This window comes from Macaca nemestrina, chromosome 1 (assembly GCF_043159975.1).
Source record: "Macaca nemestrina isolate mMacNem1 chromosome 1, mMacNem.hap1, whole genome shotgun sequence".
NCBI classification, from domain to species: domain Eukaryota; kingdom Metazoa; phylum Chordata; class Mammalia; order Primates; family Cercopithecidae; genus Macaca; species Macaca nemestrina.
This window is the reverse complement of record NC_092125.1, coordinates 176055671-176080720: the sequence shown is the minus strand read 5'-3', so window position 1 is coordinate 176080720 and position 25050 is coordinate 176055671. Positions and strand designations below refer to the sequence as shown.

General features: G+C 41.8%; 1 protein-coding gene and 1 pseudogene across 11 annotated transcripts in view; both read right to left on the bottom strand.

Annotated features, from left to right (window-relative positions):
* Window positions 1-25050, bottom strand: part of LOC105495139 (DAB adaptor protein 1) — a 1257833-nt gene that overhangs the window by 571549 nt on the left and 661234 nt on the right. The gene's annotated exons all lie outside the window — the stretch shown is intronic.
* LOC139362075 (small ribosomal subunit protein uS10-like) overlaps window positions 14686-25050 on the bottom strand; it is a 31618-nt pseudogene continuing 21253 nt past the window's right edge.

Below are 25050 nucleotides of genomic sequence, written 5' to 3'. Positions count from 1 at the left end.
CTGAGTTTGGACATCAATGGACTTGAACACACATTAGGATAATCTCTTAACTATGTCCTACAAATATTCATTGTGGTATAAATCCTTGTTGCAATGAAGGACCCTAGCAGCCATTCCCTGGGCTACTGAGCCTCCGTATGGTTACAGCATTCAGGAGGCTGGAGAAGTTGCTGGAATGTGGCTGGATTCCCCAGTCATCCCATCTCTGTTCATAATCATTCCAAATTCCAAAAATAACGTAACTTCGTTATTTTTGGTTCCTCACACCTAACACAAATCCTGGCGTGCAATATGTGCTCCATAAATGTGTTAAATTAATGAGCGAAGTATTAGTAAAAAGATTGAATAAGGAATAAACACTCTCCTTGATTATTGAGATGCGGAAAGTGGTCTCAAAACTCATGTGGCTTGGGCTGTGGGGCACCCTGAGTATTCAATGGTGGCCAGAAGAAAAAAGAAGAGTGATTCTTAGAGAAGAATGATTCTGGAAGGATGGTAACCAGATATGCCAGAAGTCCATATTGCATCATCCTAGGGATTTTTCCAAACTTGTGTTCAACTCAAGTGGATTCTGATACCCAGGTGAAGCGGACACAGAAGTAGAGGTCCCTGGGGAGAAGGCCATGGTCACTATCAGGTAGTAGTAGTCCTTTTGTTTCACCACGACCTAACCAGTGCTTGGGGACAGGGCATAAAGAGGGTATGGCTGGAGGATTTGCAGGAGGTACAGAGGGGAAGAACGGACTGGAAACTTGGTAGGGCTGCTGCTAAACAGGATGTGAATTTGGCAGGTCCTGGTTAAAGTGGAGAATGGGAAGCAAAGTAGCAAGCATTTATTGAATTTCTACTTTGTGCCAAAAACTATGTGCTGTTCATATATTATCTCTCTTAATTCTATTCTTAATCCCCATTTTTTAGAAGAGAAAAGTAACTTCAAAGTAATTAAGCATTTCTCCTAAATCACACAGGTTCAAAATGACCAGTATGAGATTCAATTTCTGATTCATTTTGATTTCAGAGCCCTTGAAAATTTCAGGAACCTTTGCTCCTCTCCAGGCTTATGTCCTAGGTAATCAAGGTAGCTAGAGATTAGGAGGGAAGACTGTAGCTTTGTAGGCAGGCAGATATCTAGACTAGAACCCCAGGACCCAGGTCACGAAATAGATGCTAGATTCCACCTGTTGGTGGGGTTCTTCCTATTGGGTAGTGCCCACTGATTGGCTTGGCTCAAGAACTGGGCATAGCAAAATCCACAGGTGGCAGGGATCAGGGCTTCATAGGTGGCTCCTGGAAACACAATCACACAGTCCTAATCTTTAGGACTGGTAGGCAGGGCCTGCCATTCTTGCTTTCTGGCCACTTTATAGAAATAGAGGAAATCTCTATTTCCTCATCCATGTAAAAGATACCTTATAGAGAAGGGGAAGGAGGAGATGAAATGAACTAATTAGAGGTTGTTGGTAATCTATCAATATTTACATAAATGTATGAAACTGCTGACCTCATTGCTGGGTCTCCCCAGTATGGTCACAAGCTTGGTAGAGAACAGGGAGCAGGGTGAAGGGAGCACCAGGAACTGAGTGGCTTTCAGTGGGCACCTTGCAAATAGTCCTGTGATCTTATGCAAATTTCTTAACCTTGCTGGGCTTCATTCAAATGCTCCTCTATAAAAAAGAATCACAAACAAAATTGTAAATGATGCTTTTTAAACCTGATAAAGAAGCAACATAAATGTTGAATAGTGTTAATAGCACCTTTAAGTTGATAATAAAAATACTACGTCTATTTAGTTGCCAAAATGCTTCTGCATACATTGCTATAGCACAGTCTCCTAGAAACCTTGTGATGTGGGCTAGGAGGTACAATTCTCAACCTCATAGACTGGAAAACTAAGTCTCTGAGAGAATATTCTTTGTCCAAAATAGAAAAGTTGAAAACAGAGCTGAAAGTGGATACTAGAGAATTGGAGTCACATGATGTAGAAAATGCAAATGGCACCAGATAGAGCATAGCTTCAGAACAGTTCAGTGAAAATGATAACAGTGAAATGTCACCGTGTCTGTTATAGAAATGAAAAAACAGAGCTGCAGAGAGGTTAAGAAGCTAGTGCAAAAACGGAGTACTGTACTGGGGCTGAGCTATGAACCTAAGACTGTCTAATCCCCTCAAACTTTATGTTTATTTCCTTAGCCAGGCTGCAGACTGTAAGCCATTCTTTAATTTAGCAAGTCGTTATTGAGTTCTCTTACATGCTGAGTTCTGATCTATACCCTGGAGAAACAACAATGAACAGAGTCTCTGCTCTCATGAGACTAGTTTTACCTAGTCTCAAGGTAAAACTATTGTATGGAGGTGGTGTTAGGGCTTGGATTAGGTTCACCCCCGCAAAAAATATGTTGATGTCTTAAGCCCTAGTACTTCAGAAAGCAAGCTTATTTGGATATAAGTTCGTTCCAGATGTAATTACAGGCAGTCCCCAACTTAAAATAGTTCAATTTATGATTTTTTGACTCTGTGATTGTTAAACTAATGCACATTCAGTAGAAATCGTACTTCACGTTTTAGATTTTTATCTTTTATTTTTATTATTTTTATTTTTCAATCATAACATTTTTAGTTTCATTATTATAAACTAGAATTGTGTTAGATGATTTTTGTCCAACTGTACGCTAATGTAAATGTTCTGAGCACACATAAGCTAGACCAGGCTAAGCTATGAGATTTGGTAGGTTAGGTGTACTAAATGCATTTTCAACTGACGATATCTTCAACTTACTATGCAATAGGCTTATTGGGATATAACCCCAACATGAGTCAAAGAGAAGCTGTACTTAAGTTCAGATGAGCTTATACTGGAGTAGGCTGGGCCATTAATCCAATATGACTGCTGTCATTTTAAGAAGAAGACAGACTCAGGGAGAAGATGACCATGTGAAGGAAGAGATAGAGATTGGAATGATGCATTTACAAGGAACACTAAGGATTGCTGGCAAATGCAGAAGTTAGGAAGAGACAAGGAAGGATCATCTCCTACTGGTTACAGAAGGAGTATGACCCTGTCCACACCTCGATTTTGGATTTTTGGCCTCTGGAACTGTGAGACGATAGATATCTGTTGTTTTAAGACTCAAGCTGAGGTACTTTTAAAATAGCAGCACTAGGAAACTAATACAGGTGATGATATATACCGCCTAGAGCAACGAAACAAACAATAATAAAAATTTAAAAAAATCCAAAAAACCACGTCTGTTTTTCTGAGATGGGTGGAAGACTGCCAAAGACACTAAGACTTGGGGCTTCCTAGCTTCCTATGAGCAATATATGCCCTCGGCCGCTTGCCACACGTTTGCCTTACAGGCTCTCTTCACCACCCTGCAGGCTTATCTACTGTGGCTGCTTCCCAGCTCACCTCTACGTGAACTTGACTTGAAAGGGTTTACTAAGCAAATTAATAATGTAAACGAGATTGCAGCTAGCACCTTCCGTGCAGGAGCAACGGTGAAGGCCTACTGCACAATAATTGTCTGCATACAAATGGATGCTGCGGCTGGAAATGAGTCTGTAATGCTCGGGAAAGCAGGCCATCAGGGCTGCTGATGGGGGACACTTTGGTACCCATTCAGATCATTTTTGCTATTACACAAATCAAGGCAAATCCACAAAGTGCTTTATAACTTACAGCACTGTTTATCAGCTAGGCTTTTCATTTCCTCCTCATAACAGCTCAGAAAGATGGGTATTAGAAAAGTTCCCATTTTATAGATAAAGACACTGAAGCTTGGAGAGGTTGGGAAACTAGTTGGAGACTCCATGGTTGACAACCTGGGATCTCTAACCCTCCCGATCCAGTGTGTGGCTGGAGGCTTCCTAAAAAACAAAACAAGCCTTTTCAAAATTCAGTTGTTCACAGACTTTTAATAATATCCAACCTTTAACTGATTACTGAACACTAAAAATTGATTTTATCATTTGGTTCTCACTATAAATGATGCAGTAGGTATTGTTACTCCCTTAAAGAAACAGAGGCTCGGAGAGGTTGTAACACTTTCCTAAGGCCATAGGTGTGGGTGGTGAGAACCAGCTGAAGCCACAGTCCAGCTCTCCTCAACCCATATCTTAATCCACTCTAGGGAAAGGGGTGGCTGTTAAAAATGCAGATTCCTGGGCTCCACAAAACCTGCTGAATCCAAATTTCTGAGGGCAGACTCTGGATTGTGCATACTTAGTATGTTCCCTAGTGATCTGATGCTGCCATTCTCTCAAAAATGGCATTTTGCATCCTCTTTAGTCCAGCTTAGGGCTCCTTGACATTTCCTCCCTTAAATTCTTTCTAGAAACCGGACGTGACCTGAAAATGTGCCCCAACAAGCAGAGGAAATATACACGAGCTAGTTCTGAAGCCAACACATCTCCATGTGAAGGCTGAAGAGTGTCCCCAGCTGGGGTCAACAGAGGTGCCATCTCCACTGCCACCGCCAGGCAGCCTCTGGGCTGAGGTGCCTGTCAGTAGTAGAGAAAGCCCTTTGGGACTCCATTTTGGCATTTTCATTTATCATGCAAATGAAAAAAGTTAAATTAGGTCATGTCAGGGACTCGCAAATCAAAATTGTGCCAGAGGGTTCTTCCATGGCCACAGCGGGGGGCTGTGCTGAGGGATCTTCAGATGCGTCTATTTTTGAATTTTCTATCAAATCAAGGAGCTTCTGGTACCAGGCTTCTTTGGCATGAAGCATGTCCACTGTGCAGGTCTTGGATCTGCAGAGATGCCAGGCCAAAGCTTCTGGCACTGCTACATCCAGACAGGGGAGCACCAACTGCTTACCCTATGAGTTCAGTGAAAAAAGCTGCATGGGCATTGAAGTTACAGGCTTTCCTGGATTAGATCTAACTAATGCTTACTGCGCAGGGCACTGATCCAGGCTGGACACTTACCTTCATAGAACTTATGTTCCAAGGGGCACACGCCTGGCCTCTGCCACTTATAAATTAGGGCACATCAGACAAATCCCTTAACCTCTCTGTATCTCAGGTCATCTATCTGAGCCCTTTTCACTGACACTTTGCAGGTGCTCGGTATATGCCACATACGATTCCATAAGTAAATTCCTCGTGTTTGCCAATGGGAGGATGCATCAGAAATATAGATGAATAGTGCAAGGTTAACTTGTACTACTTAATGTATTAATTTGGTTACACACTCATTTGCTACACATGCATTTACTTCTGGTAGGAGGGTTCGTGTAGATTTGCATCTGTTCTTTGCCTTGAGCCTAGGACTAAATGTCTGACTTCCTTTCTAATTCTCTGAAGTGAGACAGTCAAGCCCTTTGCACACAGTCAGCATTTGCTACCTGCTGCTGAATCATTGCCTGAATACATGAATAATTTGCTATGAAAGGAGTTGGTCTTCATTCAAAGCTCCAGCTACTTTGGATGAACTGGATTTCCAAATAAAGAAAAACTAGCACCTCCAAGAAGCAGGTGGTCAGATATGGTCACCATCACATATAAAGGTCCCACAGAGTTTTAGAAATGGGCTTGAGGTTGGACCCACCTGAAACTTGTGGGTTGCTACAGCTGCTCTCACCCACATCAGTGAGGAATAACTGGGTGTTTAATCAGTTCAAGCAAGCCAGGGACTGAGAGCTAAAATGTAGAGTATTTGTTTTAGTTTTAGCAGGTTGTTCTCTTTTCCTTATCTGTCATAATGAAGGTTCCTTAAATGTTGGTTTCCTTGTTCTGTGATAGATATTGGGCTTTGAAGAGAAACTCAGCAGAGTTCAAATCCTACCCTATCACTTACTGGCCTTCAGACCCTGGGGGTAGGGGGTACTCTCAGATTTCCCTGTAAATCAGGTGCTATAACAATATTCACTCCCTAGGACTACTGTGAAGGTTAACTGAGGGGAAGCCTATGAAAGCACTTTGTAAACTATGGCTTTATGTGGATCTAATTAACATGACTATTTTTACTCCCTTAGTGATCTCTATTTTCTTTTCTTCTTAACAATTACAGAATCATGGATTTGAAGGAGAGCAGGTTCACAGGCTGCCTAGTCAGAATCAACTAGAGAGCTGGTTAAAATTCAGACTCCCTAGGGGCGACCTCAAACCTACAGAATCAGACCTGGGGAGGGCAGAGAGGACAGTGGGAATCTGTGGTGTATAATGCAGCAAGCTTTGAGAAACACTGACCTAATCTCTTAACATGTGCAACCTCTGCAACATCCTTGGAAGGTGGTGTTTTAATCATATTACCTTGGTGAGGTATGGTAAAACCAGGCGCAGGTCAAAAGAGAGACACTGGGAAAGCTCAGAGGTTTCATTACACTCACAGTTCTCTGAGGAAAACATAGCCTACTGTGCAGGGCTACTCAGAGAAGCATCAGGGTTGGTCACAGAGAGAGGGGGGGAACTATGGCAAGATACTTCACTGTGGTTTCTGAGGTAAGGAAAGGGCAAGGCAGGGCACACAGGGTTAGGATTGCTAGTTTGGGTAATTCCAGGGTGCTCTGTGGCATAGCAGCTGTCCCTAGTTGTCTGGCACCTGGCCCTGGGGTAGTTAGAGTGGGTGGGTAGTGGCTCAAAGTGTGGGAACACAGTAAGGGAAGTGGTTGGGATTGTAGAATTCATCGACTTCTCAAGAAGGAGAACTGAGCAGCTTCTAGCCTGGGTCTCAAAACTAGGTCATGACCGCACACACATATACAAAAACCACAACAACAAGGCTATATTACAAGTGATCATCCCATTCTGCCTGTACATCTCCAGGGAAACAAAGCTTTCCACCTTACCAGGCAGCCCCATCCATGTCTGGCCAATGGACTGTGACAATTTGGTTCCTGATACCACCTGACACCTGTCCTCCTGCAGCCTCTACTCCTCGGTCCTGGTTTCCTTTTTTAGGGACACATGAACCAATCTTCACCCTTCTTTCACATGATACCAGCACTTCCAGCATTTGAAATCAGGATATTCTCTATCCTTGGGTTTGCCAGCAGGTCTTTATTTAATAGGAATTCAAGTCTCCTCTCCTTTTTTTCCTTCTCTTTGATCTCCCTTGACTAAGCAGGGAAGGGTAATGGCTTGAGAAGAAGCTAAGACCCTACAGGGACTTAGCCGTGGAATTTGGACTAATGATGATGATAATAATTGCAGCTACTAGTCACGGAGCATCAATCACACCTCAAGCATCAGATTAGTGCTTTACAGACAGCCCATCTCATCCTCATAACAATGTTAGGATTTGGGTATGATTGTATCCAGTTTACAAACGGGTTAATTGAGGTTTGGAGTGGAGGTGAAGAGAATTCCCCTTGGTCACTTGGCCAGTACCCCAAGAACTGGCACTGGAATGCAGGGCTGCCTGGCTGAGTTCAGACAAGGGTACCTGCCATTTCCCAACCCAGCCCCATTGGGCACCAAGAGGACAGGACTGAGAGAATTAGATGCTGAGCCAAAGCAAGAGGCCTGTCTACCAACCTGTGTGTGGGGCCCTCTCTGGGCCTCCTCTTTGGAGATGCCTCAGAGACTCAAATACCTGCTGGTTTTGTCTGTGAGGTTGGCGGAACTCCTTGTCAAACATCCAGGCACATTTTTCTCACTTTAAGAAATCAAGACAATTTCTGCACTTGACAAAGGTAAAATCTTTTAAAGCTTTGGAGGATTGGGAAAGGGAATAAGAAAGACATTAATAGAATGACATATTTTTAGAGTAACACTTCAGAGAAAAACTCTAGGGGGACAAATAATAAAATGAACGACCTAAATATGGTTCTTTAAATTTTTTTTTAAATACTATGAGCTTCAAAAGAGTGGGCTGCGCTGGATATTTGCATGCCCCAAATCTGTAAAGGATTTGAATACAATGGAAAGTCCTTGGGTGAAGACTCTCCTTTAGTCAGGTAAATTGTGCCTCCCCTAATGTTGGGTTGACTACTTGCGAGTTGAGTGACTGGGCAAAATACTAAACTTCTCTGGTTCTCAGTTTCACAATCTGTATGATAAAGTTGGTGGCACTGACCTCATTAGATTGTGGTGAGATCATTTATGTGAAATGATTTACATGAAATCATCTATGTGAAATATATACTAAATATTTGTACAGGACTATAATAATATAGTCCTGTATACTACATTATATAGTATATAATATGTACTATATAATAAATCTAATATATTATTATATAATATATATTATGTATGTTAGATTAATTATTAGGTATTTTCAGGTTATTTTATTTGAAAATAGAACACATGGCTCATTTAGGAAGATTATTAAAATACCTTCTGCTGCTTTTGCTAAGTTTCTGAGAAAAGGCCGTCTTAGCCTGAGCTGCTACAACAACATACCATAGACTGGGCAGCTTAAACAGGAATTTATTTCTCATAGTTTTGGAGGATGGGAAGTCCAAAATCAAGATGCCAGCAGATTTGGTTCCTGGTGAGGACCGTCTTCTTGGCTTGTAGGCAATCACCTTCTTATGTAGCCTCCCATGGAACAGAGAGAGGAAGCTCTGGTGTCTTCCTCCTCTTAAAAGGGCACTAATCTTACCATGGGACTCTACCCTAAATGACCTCATCTAAAGCTATTCACCTCCTGAATTAGTCCATTTTCACACTGCTATAAAGATACCACCTGAGCCTGGGTAGTTTATAAACTAAAGAGGGTTAATTGACTCACAGTTCCACATGGCTGGGGAGGCTTCTGGTAACTTACAATCATGGAAGAAGGCAAAGGGGAAGCAAGGCACATCTTACAGGGTGGCAGGAGAGACAGAAAGATCAGAAGGAAGCTCCAGACACTTATCAAACAACCAGATCTTGTGAGAACTCACTATCACAAGAAGAGCAAGAGGGAAACCCACTCCCATGATCCAATCACCTCCCACCAGGTCCCTCCCTTGACAGGTGGGGATTACAATTCAAGATGAGATTTGGGTGGGGACACAGAACTAAACCAGATCACTTCCCAAAGACTTCATTTCCAAACATCATCACACAGGATTAGAGCTTCAACATATGAATTTAGGGAACAGGAGGATACACGAACACTCAATCCATAGCATGGGCAGATAGGTTCACAAACAACTGTTATGAGCTGATAGGAGCCTCCTCCTCATGGGCGCTGGGTGTGGGAGCTGAGGATTCAGGAGAGCTGGACCCTGCTTCCCACTCCACAGGGGCCAGTGCCACTCCAACAGTGTGACAGTCCCTGTCTCATGAACAAGATCCTGACTTGGTTTAGATAACCTGTAACAACATGCTCAGGGAAGGTGGGTTCAACCCACAGGGTAGATCATGATTGTTCAAAGCAACCAGGATAATCCCATTCTTTCTTGCAGATGACTGGTTTAGCAGTGGGCCTATGACCCAATTTTGTTCACTGAGACAAAATGGAGCTTCTGGAAAAGACTTCCAGTTCTGATGAAAATCTCTTTTCTTCCCTATATGCTGGAATGTGAGGATGTGATGCCTGAAGCAGGGCTGCCTTTTTGTGACAATGAGGGGAAAAGCAAAGAGAATTGGAGAAATGAACTCAGAGCACTGAAATTACTGAACTGCTGAGTTAGCAGAACCTGGAACTGCCTACCCTACAATTCTAGTTATGTTTACATAATAAACCCCAATATTTTCAGCTACTTTTATACAGGTTATCTGTTACCAGGAGCCAAAAGCATCCTAAAGCATACATGCATAAACTTACTTTGGGATTCTAGACACATGGCCTCTCTGAGTCTCAGTTTCCTCTTTTATTATTACTATTAATTTTTTGAGATAGAGTCTTTCCCTGTCACCCAGGCTGGAGTGCAGTGGTGCGATCTTGGCTCACTGCAACCTCTGCCTCCCAGGTTCAAGCAATTCTCCTGCCTCAGCCTCCCGAGTAGCTGGGACTACATGCGAGTGCCACCATGTCCAGCTAATTTTTGTATTTTTAGTAGAGATGGGGTTTCACCATGTTGGCCAGGAGGGTCTCCATCTCCTGACCTCATGATCTGCCTGCCTCAGCCTCCCAAAGTGCTGGGATTATAAGCCTGAGCCACCACGCCCGGCCTGATTTCCTCTTATATTAAATGATGAGATTGGATTCCTGTTGGCAAACCAGTAGCCCATGGGCCAGATTCAGCTTAGCAGTGATGTTTGGGTTTCCCTGTGTATCAAAAAAATCATATATATCTAGAAAATGTGACTCGTGTACTTTCCAAAGCTCCTCTAACTGCCCTCATGAACCTCCCATGGGATAGTGGTGGAAAAATGAATCTTGTCAGTTAATGATATCTCCATCTCCTATAGTATAAAGAATCTCTTTGGTATCTTGGTTCTTCTCTGGAAATGCTCCTGGTTAGGGGTGAAGAAGTGGGGCTTACATGCCATTGTGGCCTTAGGGCTATGTTGTTTTCTCTAGATCTGCTACAGAATCTGTTAAAGCGAACTGAATAAGACTCTTTTTCAAAAAAAATAAAAATAAATAAAAAGACTCACACCATAGTGGCAGAACAGTAAGAAAAACCTTTAAATCAAAGAGACAACAAAGTTAGGAGATTTTTAAAGATTATATCATTGTACTATATTTAAAATAATTTTTAATTTGTTGCCAATTTTTTTTTAAACTCACAAGATTCTATATGTGCATGCAGATTTTTATCTTCTCTTGAAAATTAGAGACTCTTGGCAACATTGAACTCATATTCTTTCATGGCACAATAATGGGGCATGAGCCAAGTAGTCTTCTTTCCTTCAATGTGCATGCATTGTCTGGTTCTTCACAGTCCCAATCACTCCCCTTTGTCTTGGACCTTGAATGCATCTGGTTCATGCATTTATGGTCTCTTTCTACCCCCTTAGGCATTCACAATTCTATAGTAAGATCAACTCCACTTATACGGTTCTGAGACTCTATGATCAATTCCCCCTTCCCACCTCCCCATACATCCAGCACCACACTAAGCCCAGCCAGGGAATATAACATATTACATCCTGACATAAGTATGATTACTACATGAACATATAATAAGTTATAGATAAATGTATAATCCGGTCAACTATATATACCAAATACTTATTTTAAAATGAGAAGATTTTTTTTCAACCATTCACTTGACTGCCATTCTTTGAACCCGCTGTGGAGCCTTGGGGTAAGTTACTTGAGCCAACTGGGCTCCTGTTTTTTCAACTGTGGGATGAAGAGGGCACAACTAATTCCAGGGCTCTGTAATTACATGAGTTCAGTCCAATAACCATATGTTCTCACATCAGGAGGGCTGATCCAAGGAATGTAAGACAGGCCCTCACATTTGGGAGTTTATGATCTAGTTGGGGGAAAAAAAGCAAAAGCATAGAAAATGGAAAGCATCACAAAGCAAAGGGAGCTCTGGGGCCTCTGCTCAGAATAGTGGGATCTTACAATCAGAAGGTGACTAAGAGAAACTTTTCTCTCCTCACCAACATCTACAGCTAACTACCTCCTCTTCTTCCCTTGAAATAAAATTCAGCTCACTTCTCCCTCTCCTGAAGCCCAAGGCTGGGTGAATTGATGCCCTCTACATGTATCCCCACAGCTCTGCAATGTCTTTGTTTATTGGTCTGTCTCGCCCACCGTTCTGGACTCTGAGAGCAGGAAATGTAATACACATTTGTCTTTTCTCTTTTCTTTTGTTTTTCCTTTTCTTTCTCCTCTCTCTCTCTCTCTCGCTCTCTTTTTTTTATATAACAACACTCACTTCATGGAGAACCATGCTGGCACCTCATTCCATGTGGTTCTGATGAAATGGTTAATAAAGATTTTCATCATACACATCCTTCCTCGGTTGGCAAGCAAAATCAGGTCAGATTCTTTCTTCAGGAGATTTTAATCTTAAGGGAATTAACAGAATATCAAAAGAGTTTGAAACTGAATCATTCTTCCAGCAGAGTTCATTTTTTCCTACTTCCATTATCCACTGACCTGTTCTTGTTCCTCTCTTCCCTTGGATGTTCAATCCTTCCTTGACTTTGCAAACTCCTCAATACTTTACTTAAAACAAAAAAGTGAAAGAAAGAAAGATGGTTGGAGCCATTTCTATAAAAACCAAGGATTTTATCTCATTCTGGGATCAAATCTTTTTCAACTTTGCTATCAATTACAAAGTCTGGCATGTGGTAAATTCTGGGGACAAAATACTAAATGTTTATTCAGTGAATAAATTCCTCATCAATGCTAACTTTCATTCTATAGCATTCCTGACAGATAACCACCTCTCCTCTTTATGCTAGAATGCCATCAACTTTGGAGGGCTCAGGCAGCTCAGGCTATTTGGAAAATTTTCCCAAATGAAATCTATCACATATCCCCAGTTGTTTGAAAGTTCTTCCTAAATGAGTTAAAATCTTACTCACATTAACTTTCCCCCTACTATTCCTTGTTCTTTGCTGGGACCATGAGAATTCTTCCATCAGATAATTTCAGAGTCAGGGCTAGCAACATCTACAGGGTTTCAGGGCTTGCTAAGAGGTCTCTAAGGGATAATAATATCTCACATTTGAAAGGCAAATAACACCTGGAGGGTTTTCAAAGCTCTTTCCCAACCATTAGGTAATTTATTCTCACAAAAACTCTGAGACACAGATTGCTGTGGGATTACTAGTCTCCATTTTACCTATCGGGAGACTCTATCCCAGAAAGATTGTATACTTTTTTTTTCCAGGTCACAGAGTTAATAAAGGGCAGAGTTAAGACTCAATGCCTGATCTTTATGGCTTAATTCTCTCACCTCCTCAATTGTACCATGGGTCCCTTACCACAAGGTTATAATAGTCATCTCCTTGATGAAGATATGATTTTAAAGGGATTTACTGCTCCAGCCACTCTGCATGAAATACTTGAAAAACATTCAAGTATTTCAGCTTGAAATACTTGCTTGACCTTCTCAATCATCTAAAAGAGGTATGATTATTTCTATTTCACAATTGAAGACATTGAGGCTCAGAGCAGTGAAGAGACTTGTCCAAGGCCACTAGGTAATAAATGTCAAAACTGACATTGAACCCAGGTAAAAAAGACAGACATCAGTCATACTAGGAGTTGGTTCATGCTGTGTGAGCAGCCTAGCCCTGTACCACAGAAGCACCATTAAGTCCCATTTTGATCTTTCTCCCATGTGAGTTTTTGGATGTACACTCTCAGCAAGGACAATAGCCATTTCCTTACCCACTATCCCTGAAACTCCTGGGGCCGCTTTGTTGCTCTCCTCTCCCAAATTCTAAAGTCTTTCTCTGTCCCTCTCCCCACATAATTACATTAGCCATTCACAAAGTTTGGGTGGGATCTTTGGTTGCTGAATGACTTATGGGGAAAGAAGGAAGACTGGCTGGCTACACACACAAGAAACATTCAGGTCATTTTAATTTCTCCATCCCTGGGCAGCATCAGACTAACCTGGAATGTGCATCCCACAGCTGCATTAAGACCAAGGGGAAACACCTGTATTCTGTTACACTGTTTCTCCCTTAGACAACCCCCTCCCCCACCAAAGGAATGGTGTTTTCTTAAAGTTCTTCTGCAAGGTTCTGTTCTCAGCACTGATAACACCATAAAATAATGGTAAAGTTAATTATTGGCAAATTAAAATGGAAGTGTTATCTAAATTCTTAGGACAGCCACATTACTATAAAATTAGTTTATTGTGATCAAAACGATTAATGACATTTCAGTAAATACCAGAGAATTAAAATCCTGAATACCAAGAAGGTTAAATTCTTATCATCATTAGAGTACATCAGAGAAAAAAGTGAGTCCTCTCCTTATCTGCTTACATTAGGGAAAAAGACACAGAGCAAATAAAGAAAATCATTTGAATCTTGGCAAATACTGAAATCAAGAGGCTCATTTTCTTCTTTATGTAGCACTTAGAAGCAATACATATTGTACTGGAGGAAAAACAATAGCTCATGTGTAATTTAAACAAAATAGACAGACCAAAAGAACAGAATTGAAAGGCCAAAAATAGATCCACACATATCATAACATTTTAGCATATAATGGAGAGGATATTTTAAAACTGGGGAAAAGGATAAATATTAAATAAAGGTATTGGCACAACTGGTTCATCATTGGTTGAGGGAAGATAACTACCTTTTATCTTACCCCTAAATATAGTCCAGAACAAAAAAAGTAGATAAAAATACATATGTTTATCATTTCAAGAAGAGAAACCAGAAAAGGAGAAATTAATAAATAAATGAAAACATAAGTAATAACCCAGAGAAAATATCAACAATCCTTTGGAAAGATAAAGGATAATATCTTTGATTATTTTTTATATATAAAGGATATATTTGATACATAAAGAGCTTCTACCAATAAAGAAAAAGACAAGCTCTCTGATATAAAAATGAGGCTGGGCACAGTGGCTCACCCCTGTAATTTCAGCACTTTGGGAGGCCAAGATGAGCAGATCACTTGAGGCCAGGAGCTTCAGACCAGCCTGGCTAACGTGGAGAAACATCTCTACGTTTCTCTCTACTAAAAATTCAGAAATTAGCCAGGTGTGGTGGCACACGCCTGTCCTCCCAGCTGCTCAGGAGGCTGAGGCAGGAGTATCACTTTGAACCCAGGAGATGGAGGTTGCAGTGAGCCGAGATCGTGACACTTTCACTCCCGCCTGGGCAACAGAGTGAGACCGTGTCTCAAAAAAAAAAAAAAAAAAAAAAAAAAAAAGGCAAAAAACTTAGAAAAGAAATAAAATAAAAGTAGCCAATGCAACTATGAAAATATTTCCCCTTCAATAGGGGGAAAATAATGCAAGTTAACGTAACAGTACATTTTTTATTCTGGCGAAAATTTAAAAAACTTTATAGTAAGCAGTATAGGAGATAAATAGACCCTCTTAGACTCTGCTGAAAGAGCACAAATTGACCCAAAATTTATGAAAGGCAATTTGGACTAAAAAATAAATTATATACTATTTTAGTTTGCTAGTGCTGTCATAAAAAAGAAATCCCAGAATAAGTGGGTTAAACAACACAAATTTATTTTCTATGGTTCTAGAGGCTAGAAGTCCAAGATCAAGGTGTCTGCAAGTCTGGTTTCTGAGGCTTCTCTCCTTGGCTTTCAGATGGCCACCCTTTTGCTGCCTCTTCATGTGGTCTTTCTTCTATGCATACCCATGCCTGGTGTCTGTTTAATTTGTTATAAGGGCACGAGTCATATTGGACTACGGCCTCACCCTTATGATTTTACTTAACCTTAATTATTTTTTCTCTTTTTCTCTTTTTCTTCTTCCTTTTTTTTTTTTTTTTTTTTTTTTTTTGAGACAGAGTCTTGCTCTGTCACCAGGCTGGAGTGCAGTGGCATGATCTTGGCTCACTGCAACCTCTACCTCCTGATTTCAAGGGATTCTCCTGCCTCAGCTTCTCAAGTAGCTGGGACTGCAGGTGCATGCCACCATGCCCAGCTAATTTTTTTTTTTTTTTTTGTATTTTTTGTTTTCGATCTCTTGACCTCGTGATCTGCCTGCCTCGGCCTCCCAAAGAGCTAGGATTACAGGAGTGAGCCACTGCACCTAGCCCCTTAATTATTTTTTCAAAGGCCCCTTCTTCAAATACAGTCATGCTAGGGGTTCAGGCTTTACCATAGGAATTTGAGGGTGGGAGAGAACACAGTATAGTCCGTAACACACAAACAAACACACACACACACACACACACACACACACTTACCCCACACACATATTCTTATCTTATGACCAACAATTTCACTTACAGAATATGATTCAGAAAAGCAAACAGACCACAAAGGCAACCTGGTCCTAAAGTATACATACATCTCATCCTAGATTCTGTTTTCTAACCTGAATTTTCCATTAATGTAAAATTGGTTAATTCAGTACTAAATCAAATTCTTTCGAGACGAGATCCCAAAATTTATTTTTTTAAATTTAACTTTGGATACATAGCCAGGCAATGGTGAAATTGCTTTGTAAATGACTATGGAATAGGTGAGATTCTGTTGTCTGAACCTGTCATGAAAGTGTCAGTGCCCCTTGAATGCAGTGACTCTCGGGGAAAGGCCACGTGGCCTAGTGTGCATTCCTGAGCTGTTAAGTCAGATAGATGTGGCTGGAATTCACTCCATTCCTTATTGGCTGTGTGACCTTGGGCAAACCCTCTACCCTCTCTGATGCTCAGTCTCCATTATCTGAATAATGAGGAAAACAATACCTTTCTGCAGAGTGGTACAGTAAGATTTAGAGGTAAATTAAGAACAGGACCTGGTGACTAGCCAATGTGAGATGTTCAGAAAATCAATATTATCTCCTTATGATATCACCACCAATGTTCAGGGAGGGAATGGACCAGTCAAAATTCATAAAGGCAGTACCAAGGTGTGGTAATACCCAGATCAATGTCATTTTAGGGAAGTTGACATTCTGACTGGGGTCAGTGTATCCTAGAGCAATGGTACAGGGTTCTGAGGCAAATGGATCTCAGTTCAAATCCTAAAACTGCCTACTGACTAAGTGGGTAAATCCAGGCAAGTAACTTGACTTTGTCAGCCTCAGTTTCTTCATCTGTAAAGTGGGGTTGATAAGATCTACTTCACAGCATCACTATTAGGCATAAATAAAATAACCCAAGTATGATGCTTTTTACAGTGTCTGCATGTATACATCTCAGTAAGCAGAATTATTTTTTTGCCACTACTAGTGCACTTCTGCCTCAGACATGTGTGCAAATGTCTGCAGTGTCAGAGGCTCTGGGGAAACCGTCTAGAGCAAAACTTCTGATGAGTAGGTGTAGTAGAGTCTTTCATTCTTTAAAGAATCCTGGGAAGGAAGAAAACTAATAAGTTATTTCATCTATTACCTTCTTGCGCAAGGATCCCTGGCTACAAATACACTCTGATGTTTTTCTCAGATAAGTTACAAATAAGACCCAACTTGCCTTGAAAGGATTTCTGCAATCTAATAGGATGAGGTGTTAGTCCTGATACTGTGAAATCCCTTTAGCAGAAAGCCTGGGGCTACCAGTGGGGCCAGGCCCTTCCTGAGTGTTGGCACTTAAGGAGGCAGATAAAGGAAGATTTCCAAATAGGAACATCTGGAAATGGAAAAGGACTCTGAGGAGAAAGAGCACTCATTTTTCAAGGCTGCCTTAGGCTATGTTTTCCTGGGAAGCAGTCTCTGGGCAACAGAATCATGGATTTGAGATGTGACACACAGGATTTTAACAAATGAAGTCACTGGGTCTGTTTCTGGAGCACCCTGGGTTTACTTCTCTGCTCAAGGACTTTAGAACCAGATTGACAGCCCAGTCAGTCAGGTGACTGTCCAAGGTGCCCCCGTTTGAAAAGCAGCAAGGCCTCATAGAAAAAAAAAAAGGAAATATTATTCCAATTAACACAGATGCCACATGGGATTCTTGATATGACTGATGAAATTTAAATTGGTTGCCACATTAGTGAGGAGTCTTCAGGTCATAGACAATAGAAAACCAAGTCAAACTAGATTTTTTTTTTTTTAACAGTGGTAAAATACACAGAGCATAAACTTTTCTATCTGTGGTAGACAGCTTGGGCTACCAGAACAAAATATTACTTTCAATGGCAAAAGCCACAATTACGTTTGCACCAACCTAATACAGGCTTGTTGGCTAAAACAACACAAATGTACTTTCTCACAGTTGTGGAAGCTGCAAGTCTAAGATGAAGGCGTTAGAGGCGTTAGTGTCTGGTGAGGGCTCTCTTCCTGGCTTGTAGGTGGCCATCTTCTTGCTGTGTCCTCACACTGCCTTTCCTCTCTGTGCGCACGGAGAGAGAGCTCTGGTACTCTTATGACCTCATTTAACCTTATTTGCCTCCTACAGGACCCTGTCTCTATATGTAGTCACACTGAGGGTTGGGGCTTCAATACATGAATGTTGGAGAGACACAGTTCAGTCCACAACACTGTCTTAATTATGTTTAAGCGCACAATTCAGTGGCATTAGGTACCTTCACATTGTTGTGCAACCATCACTACTATCCATCCACAGCACTTTTCTTATCTTGCAAAATGGAAACTCTGTACCCATTGAAAATAATGCACCATTTCTCCTTCTCCCCAGCCGCTGACAGCCACCAAACCACCATTCTACTTCCAGGATTGTGGCTTTGACTTCCCTAGGTACTTCATTTAAGTGGAATTATGCACTGTTTGTCCTTTTGTGGCTGACTTATTTCACTTGGTGTAATGTCAAGGTTCATCCATGTTGTAGAAAGTGTCAGAATTTTCTTGTTTTTCACAGCTGAATAATATTCTACTGTATATGTAGACCACATTTTCTTTACCCATGTATCCATCAATGAACACTTGGGTTCTTCCACCTTTTGGTTACTGTGAATAATGTTGCTGTGACCATGGGTACACAAATCAAACTAGTTTTTAAAAACCATACATGGAAGTTTATGATTGTGATTATGGCAGTGGCTTCATAAGTGTACCCAAATGTTAATATTTATCAAATAGTATACCTTACATATATGCAGAAAATAGTATGTCAATTATTCTTCAAGATAGCTATAAAAGACATACAAAAAAAGGAGGATTATTTTTTGGCACACTACGGGGAACTTCAGGACAGCAGTGCCTGTCATGAAGGCCCAAATTACATCATCAGGATTTTAAATAAAGGGTTCCATCAGTGGACACTCTGCTTTACTTTACTTCTGTAAGGTCAGTTTTTCCTAAGTAGAGACACACATATGGCACAACTCTTGGCTAACCTTGTCTTTACAACTAGGAATTTTAGAGGGGAGAGAATACCATATTCCCGAAAGTTCTAGCAGAAATCTGAGCAAATGCTCCAATTGGTCAAACTCTGAGCCAATCATTATGGTTACGGAGAAAGCTGTCCTCTAACTGGCCAGGCCTGGGTTGCATGCCCTGCCTATGATGGATAGGATGGATGAATACCATGAACTACTCAGAATAGGTTCCCCTCAAGAAAGAGGGGTTCTGTTATCAGAAAATGGAAGGCAGGCAAAACTGAAGATGAATATTACTGTGCTACTCTTCTGAAAGAGACTGACTTCCCCTTACATGGAAATAAAAGTACACAATTTGCTAATGACCACTTGCCCCATAGGGTATTTTTGTGCTCTGCATATGAAAGCTATGAAAGATTTCCAAATAGGAACATCTGGAAAATGGAAAAGAAGGGCTCTGAGGAGAAAGAGCACTCATTTTTCAAGGCTGCCTTAGGCTATGTCTTCGTCTCTGGGCAAAAGAATCATGGATTTGAGACGTGACACGCGGGATTTTAACAAATGAAGTCACCGGGTCTGTTTCTGGAGCACCCTGTATTTACTTCTCTCCTCAAGGACTTTAGAACCGGATTGAGACCCCAGCCAGTCGTGTGACTGTCCAGGGTGCCCCCGTTTGAAAAGTAGCAAGGTCATAAATCTCTTCATTACCCTCCATGGACCATGAGACCAGCCAACTAGGAGTCACCTGAAATCACCAGCCAAATGTCAGCTGAAATTCCGAAACAGAATAATCCTAAGCACAATGCTATTTACCCAGGAAAAATGATTTCTTTTATCTAAATTTTCAACAGAGAAAGTGTAGGGGATCAGAAAAATCACAATTCTAACACAATTTCAAGTGTTCGAATTATGTTTTGAATATAGCTGTTGATTTTTAAAAATCCATTTCTGCCCACTTCCATTAAGTAAATACTGAAAAACTGTATTTTGAATGTAGTTGTTGTTTTTAAAAAATCTGTTTCTACCCACTTCCATTAAATACTGAATAATTATTTTAGCAAAGTCATTGTGAAAGGATATCAACTTTTTAGGGCCCCAAAATATCTCAATCTAACCCTGGTCCTGGGACTATCTCTAGGTTAATTTAGAGCAAAGCTACAGAAAGGAAAGTGAGCTGCTATGTGGTAAGCAGTAGACATAGTCTTCTCCACAAAGAATCATGTATACTGTCTCTCTCTGGGAGGCTTAGAGATGTGGGATAATTTTTGAGGGTCACACATGGAATGAGCAAGTGGCTGTTCTAAGACTCAAATGCAGGTTCCTCTGGCTCCAAATCCATGCCTTGTGATTTGGTTCAGATCTGTGTCCCCCCACCCTCCAAATCTCATGTAGAACAGTAATCCCAGTGTTTGAGGTGGGGCCTGGTGGGAGGTGATTTGATGGCTGGTGCAGTTTCTCTTGAATGGTTTAGCACCATCCCCTCCGTGCTATTCTCATGATAGTGAGTGAGTGAGTTATCATGAGATCACGTTGTTTAGAAATGTGTAGCACCTCCCCACTCCTCTTCCTCCTGCTCTGGCCATGTAGGATATGCCTGCTTTTCCCTCCCTTTCCCTCGTGATTGTGAGAGGTGAAGCCCGGTGGGCTTCTGGGTCTGGTGGGGACTTGGAAAACTTTTCTGTCTAGCTGAAGGATTGTAAACACACCAATCAGTGCTCTGTCTAGCTAAAGGTTTGTAAACGCACCAATCAGCACTCTGTAAAAATGGACCAATCAGCGCTCTGTAAAATGGACCAATCAGCAGAATGTGGGTGGGGCCAAATAAGGGAATAAAAGCTGGCCACTGGCGCCAGCAGGCAACTGGAGTCCCTTTCCTCTTTCTGGGAGCTTTGTTCTTTAGCTCTTGGCAATAAATCTTGCTGCTGCTCAGTCTTTGGGTGGACACTACCTTTATGAACTGTAACACTCACCGCAGAGGTGTGCAGCTTCACTCCTGAAGTCAGCAAGACCACAAACCCACTGGGAGGAATGAACAAGTCAGGACCGCCACCTTTAAGAGCTGTAACACTCACTACGAAGGTCTGTGGCTTCATTCCTGAAGTCAGTGAGACCACGAACCCACCAGGAGGAACGAACAACTCCGGACACGCCACCTTTAAGAGCTGTAACACTCACTGCGAAGGTCTGCGGCTTCACTTCTGAAGTCAGCAGACCACGAACCCACCAGAAGGAAGAAACTCCAGACACATCTGAACATCTGAAGGAATAAACTCCGGACACACCATGTTTAAGAACTGTAACGCTCACCATGAGGGTCTGTGGCTTCATTCTTGAAGTCAGTGAGACCAAGAACCCACCAGAAGGAACCAGTTCCGGACACAATTGGAGGTTTCCTGAGACCTCCCCAGAAGCCAAGCAAATGCTGCTATGCTTCCTTTATAGCCTGCAGAATTGTGAGCCAATTAAACCTCTCTTCTTTATAAATTACCCAGTCTCAGATGTTTCTTTATAGCGATGTAAGACCGGACTGTACACCTTGGTTTTGTTTGTTGATTTTTTTCTATGCAAGTCCTCTACTTTCACTGTCCTTTAACAGGTTCTTGTTCTGCCTTTGTTAGGCTGATTCTCTAGGTATCGCTAGGAGGCATAGACCCTCTCCTTGCAGAACTCCAAGGGACACCATTCACACATTCTTCTGAAAGTCCTGTGTTGAGCTGTGGTGGAGCTCTGCCATGTGTAGTTATTGTTAGGAGGTTTGGCATTGATTCCAAATTCCTAAGCATGACCTGGCTAACTGCTACTCACCTTCAGGTGTTATTTTAGTTGTCACTTCCCTGGGGAAGATTTCTCTGTATCCCTGATGGGGGATTAAGTCACCGTTTTGTTTACTCAGAGCACCCCTAACATAAGATTGTCTTCCCCAGCACTTAGCACAATTAATAATTAATTACTCATATTATTTGTTTAATGGCTGTCTCTATTCATGCATCCATGTACGGATTTTTTTTTTTTTTTTTTTAAAGAGCCGATTACATGCCTGCCAGGTGCTTACTGTCTGAAGTCCTGAGGCTAGAGCAGTGTAGTAGTAGGAGTCCTGGATGGACTGGGAAGTGGTCTCTCTTCCTCCCCATGTATCCTCCAGCCCAGCCAGTGCCTCACCCAGAGCAAGGATTGAAAGAAGGAAGAAAAAAATGAAGAAAGGAGACAACAGTATTACTATGTTTCAACCATATTCCATCCCTTTCCTTTGTGGGCTCTTAAAAGGCTGAATCTAGTCCTATTTATCTCTGAATCTCTAGCACTAAACACAGCACCTGGATAGAATAGGAGCTCAAAAAATACATACACTATTTAATGAATCAATGAATGATTCAAGCAATCAATTTAATTTGGCATATGCCTTCCTTGTAGGTGTGCCCATTAATTACCAATTACCAATGTTTACATTCCAGTGCCTAACCATTTTTTTGCTGGCTTCTATGAACTCTCTGGGATGAGAGAATTGGTTTCTCAAATGACTTCCCGCATAAATTAGCCCATCTGAAAGTGAGTGTTTATCCCGGGCTCTTTGAAATTCACATCATTCGCACCAACACCCCCGCTCAGCTCAGACAGTTCTTTAATTCCAGTCACCTGGGATTTCTTCCTACCTTTGTTGCCAGCCCCAGCCTAACGCCACTTATCTTATCCACCTGGATTTACATATCAGAAAGGCCTAATCAAAGCCTGCCTGATTGTCACATCCACCCTGGTTACAAATCTGCCATCTAATCAAGAAGCCATACAGCAAATCAACATGCCCTTCTTTCTGAAATCTCTTGCAGAAAAATGGGAGAGCAGGAGTCAGAGCTGTGAACAAGGACGGCAAGAGTCAACCAGGGGAAAAATTCCCTCCCTAGCTGTGTAGCACTGGGAAGAAAGGGACAAGGCAAAATGCTTTGTCTGCAGTTTGATACAACAGTGAGTGTGGGAGAAAAAACTAATGAGCGCAAAGTAACACATTTCTAACCTATGGTGCCTAATGGCACCATCCTAAGATTCTCTGGGTCCACAAGGCTACGAACTTAGAATCAGAGATCCTTTATTTAGTCCAACATCTGGATTGTACATTTTATGAGCTAAGTCAGGTTGGAGGGATGAATAGCTAACAATAACAGGTAACTTCTATCGCGCCGTTAGAATGGGCCAGCTTTTCAGGCATGATCTCCTTGGGTCCTCACAGCTAATTTTTTCTTTAATAAAGATAAGGAAAAAGAGACTTAGCAATGCCATTTCCACATAACTGTAGAGCAAGTAAGTCGTGAACCCAGGACACAGACATAGATTATTTGTTCATTCAGCAAACTAGTTTTTTTAAGTCTCCTGAATGGCACATCTTAAACTTTAAAATATGCATACAAGCCACTTAGAGATTTTTAAAAATGTGTTTTCTGATTCATTAGACCTTGAGTATGTATCCACATTTTTATTTATTTTATTTTTATTTTTATTTGAGACGGAGTCTTGCTTTGTCACCCAGGCTGGAGTGCAGTGGCACGATCTTGGCTCACTACAAGCTCTGCCTCCCGGGTTCACACCATTCTCCTGCCTCAGCCTCCCGAGTAGCTGGGACTATAGGCACCCACCACCATGCCCAGCTAATTTTTTTGTATTTTTAGTAGAGACGGGGTTTCATCATGTTAGCCAGGATGGTCTCGATCTCCTGACCTTGTGATCTGCCCGCCTCGGCCTCCCAAAGTTCTGGGATTACAGGCGTGAGCCACCGCGCCCGGCCGGTATCCACATTTTTAATAAGCCCCCTGGTGATGCGGCCCTTGCACAGACCATAGATAATCCTGACTCCGTTACTCTTTTGCTGTGTGCCCCTTGGCAAATTACTTAATTTCTCTGAGCCTCAGTTTCCTCCTTATAAAATAGAGATGACACTAGAACCTGTCTCATGGGTGTATTTCAACAGTTAAATGACATACTCTATATAAAGCTCTTAGCACAGTCTCTGGCCTACTCGGCAAGGGAGAAAGCAAGCAGCAAGTGTCAGATCTTATGATTTTCATATAATCCATACTGGGCACTGTGCTGGGAATACAGAAAGGAAAAGACACCCTCTCAAGGAGATGCCAAATAGCGGGGAGGCTGGTGGGCTGTATGGTCTGTGACGGGGGCAGCTCAGAAGACAACTTACTAGCCTGAGCATGGGAATCAGAGGAAGCTTCTGAGAGACAGTCTTATTTCTGCCACCCCAGTCCACATGAGAGGAAAAAAAAATCAAGATCAAGTGGCCAGTTGGTGCAGGACACTGCAAGAGAGCGGGTTTACATCCAGGGGTTCAGCAGCCTTTAGGAGCTGATATGATCAAAGGTCAGATTCACCAGTTCCTGCCAAAGGACTCTTGCTGAGGATTTCATGAGGTCTCACATTTTCCCTTCCAGGTTCCTGACAGCCATTTGCTTTCTGCCAAGACTCTCAACTCCCTTACATATTAACACAACCTTAAGCCTTTCTTCTGAGCCCCTCCAGGCATGTTTTTATTTTTTTCTGCACCCCTCTAGCCTTCTAAATTCTACCAGCCACCCAAGACCCACCACAGAGTTCATACCTGCTAAAAGTGAGGGTTGTTTGCATTTTAAAGCCTTCATTATTAGAGCTGAAGCGTCCACGGAGATGCTTCCCAGTTGATTTGAGCTTTATTTTTTTTTCTAGGAATGAAGCTTAATAATTTTTTTTCTATAATTGAGAAAACAGAAGCTAAAGTGAAATGACCTGTGAGCAAGTGGCAGACCCTGTACTAAAAACATATTTCCTCATGCCCAGCAGGGCTCTCTCTCTCACAACCCTCTGTTAGAGAATAAAAGCACAAAGCAGGGCTACACACTCCACTCTCCCTTCCCTAAGGAATCTCAGAAAGCTGATGAATGCATTTGGCATCCTCTCCAGAAGTGCTGGAAATAGCCTGTTACAGTGCAGGGTCTGGGCTTGGAATTCCACAGCTCTCCCCACCTGGGACCAAATCGACTCTGTCGCTGACAAGCAGCAGCAGGAGCTTGAGTAAGTTATAAAATACTGCTGAGCCTCAGTTTTCTAAAATGTAAAATGGAGATAATCGTACTTACTGACAGTTGGGTGTGATGATCCAGTATGATAATATATGTAGAACACCTGGAGAGCAGGTGCTTGCCCGGTGATGGGGCATTTCAAGGGTTTTAAGCAAAGTCACTCATTCCCTAGTTAAAAACTTTTGGTGACAGGCTGCACATATAGCCCTGAGGATGCACATAGCCTGAGGTCCCCAGTCTAGTGCCTGTAGCCCTTTGTAATCTGCACCCTACCCT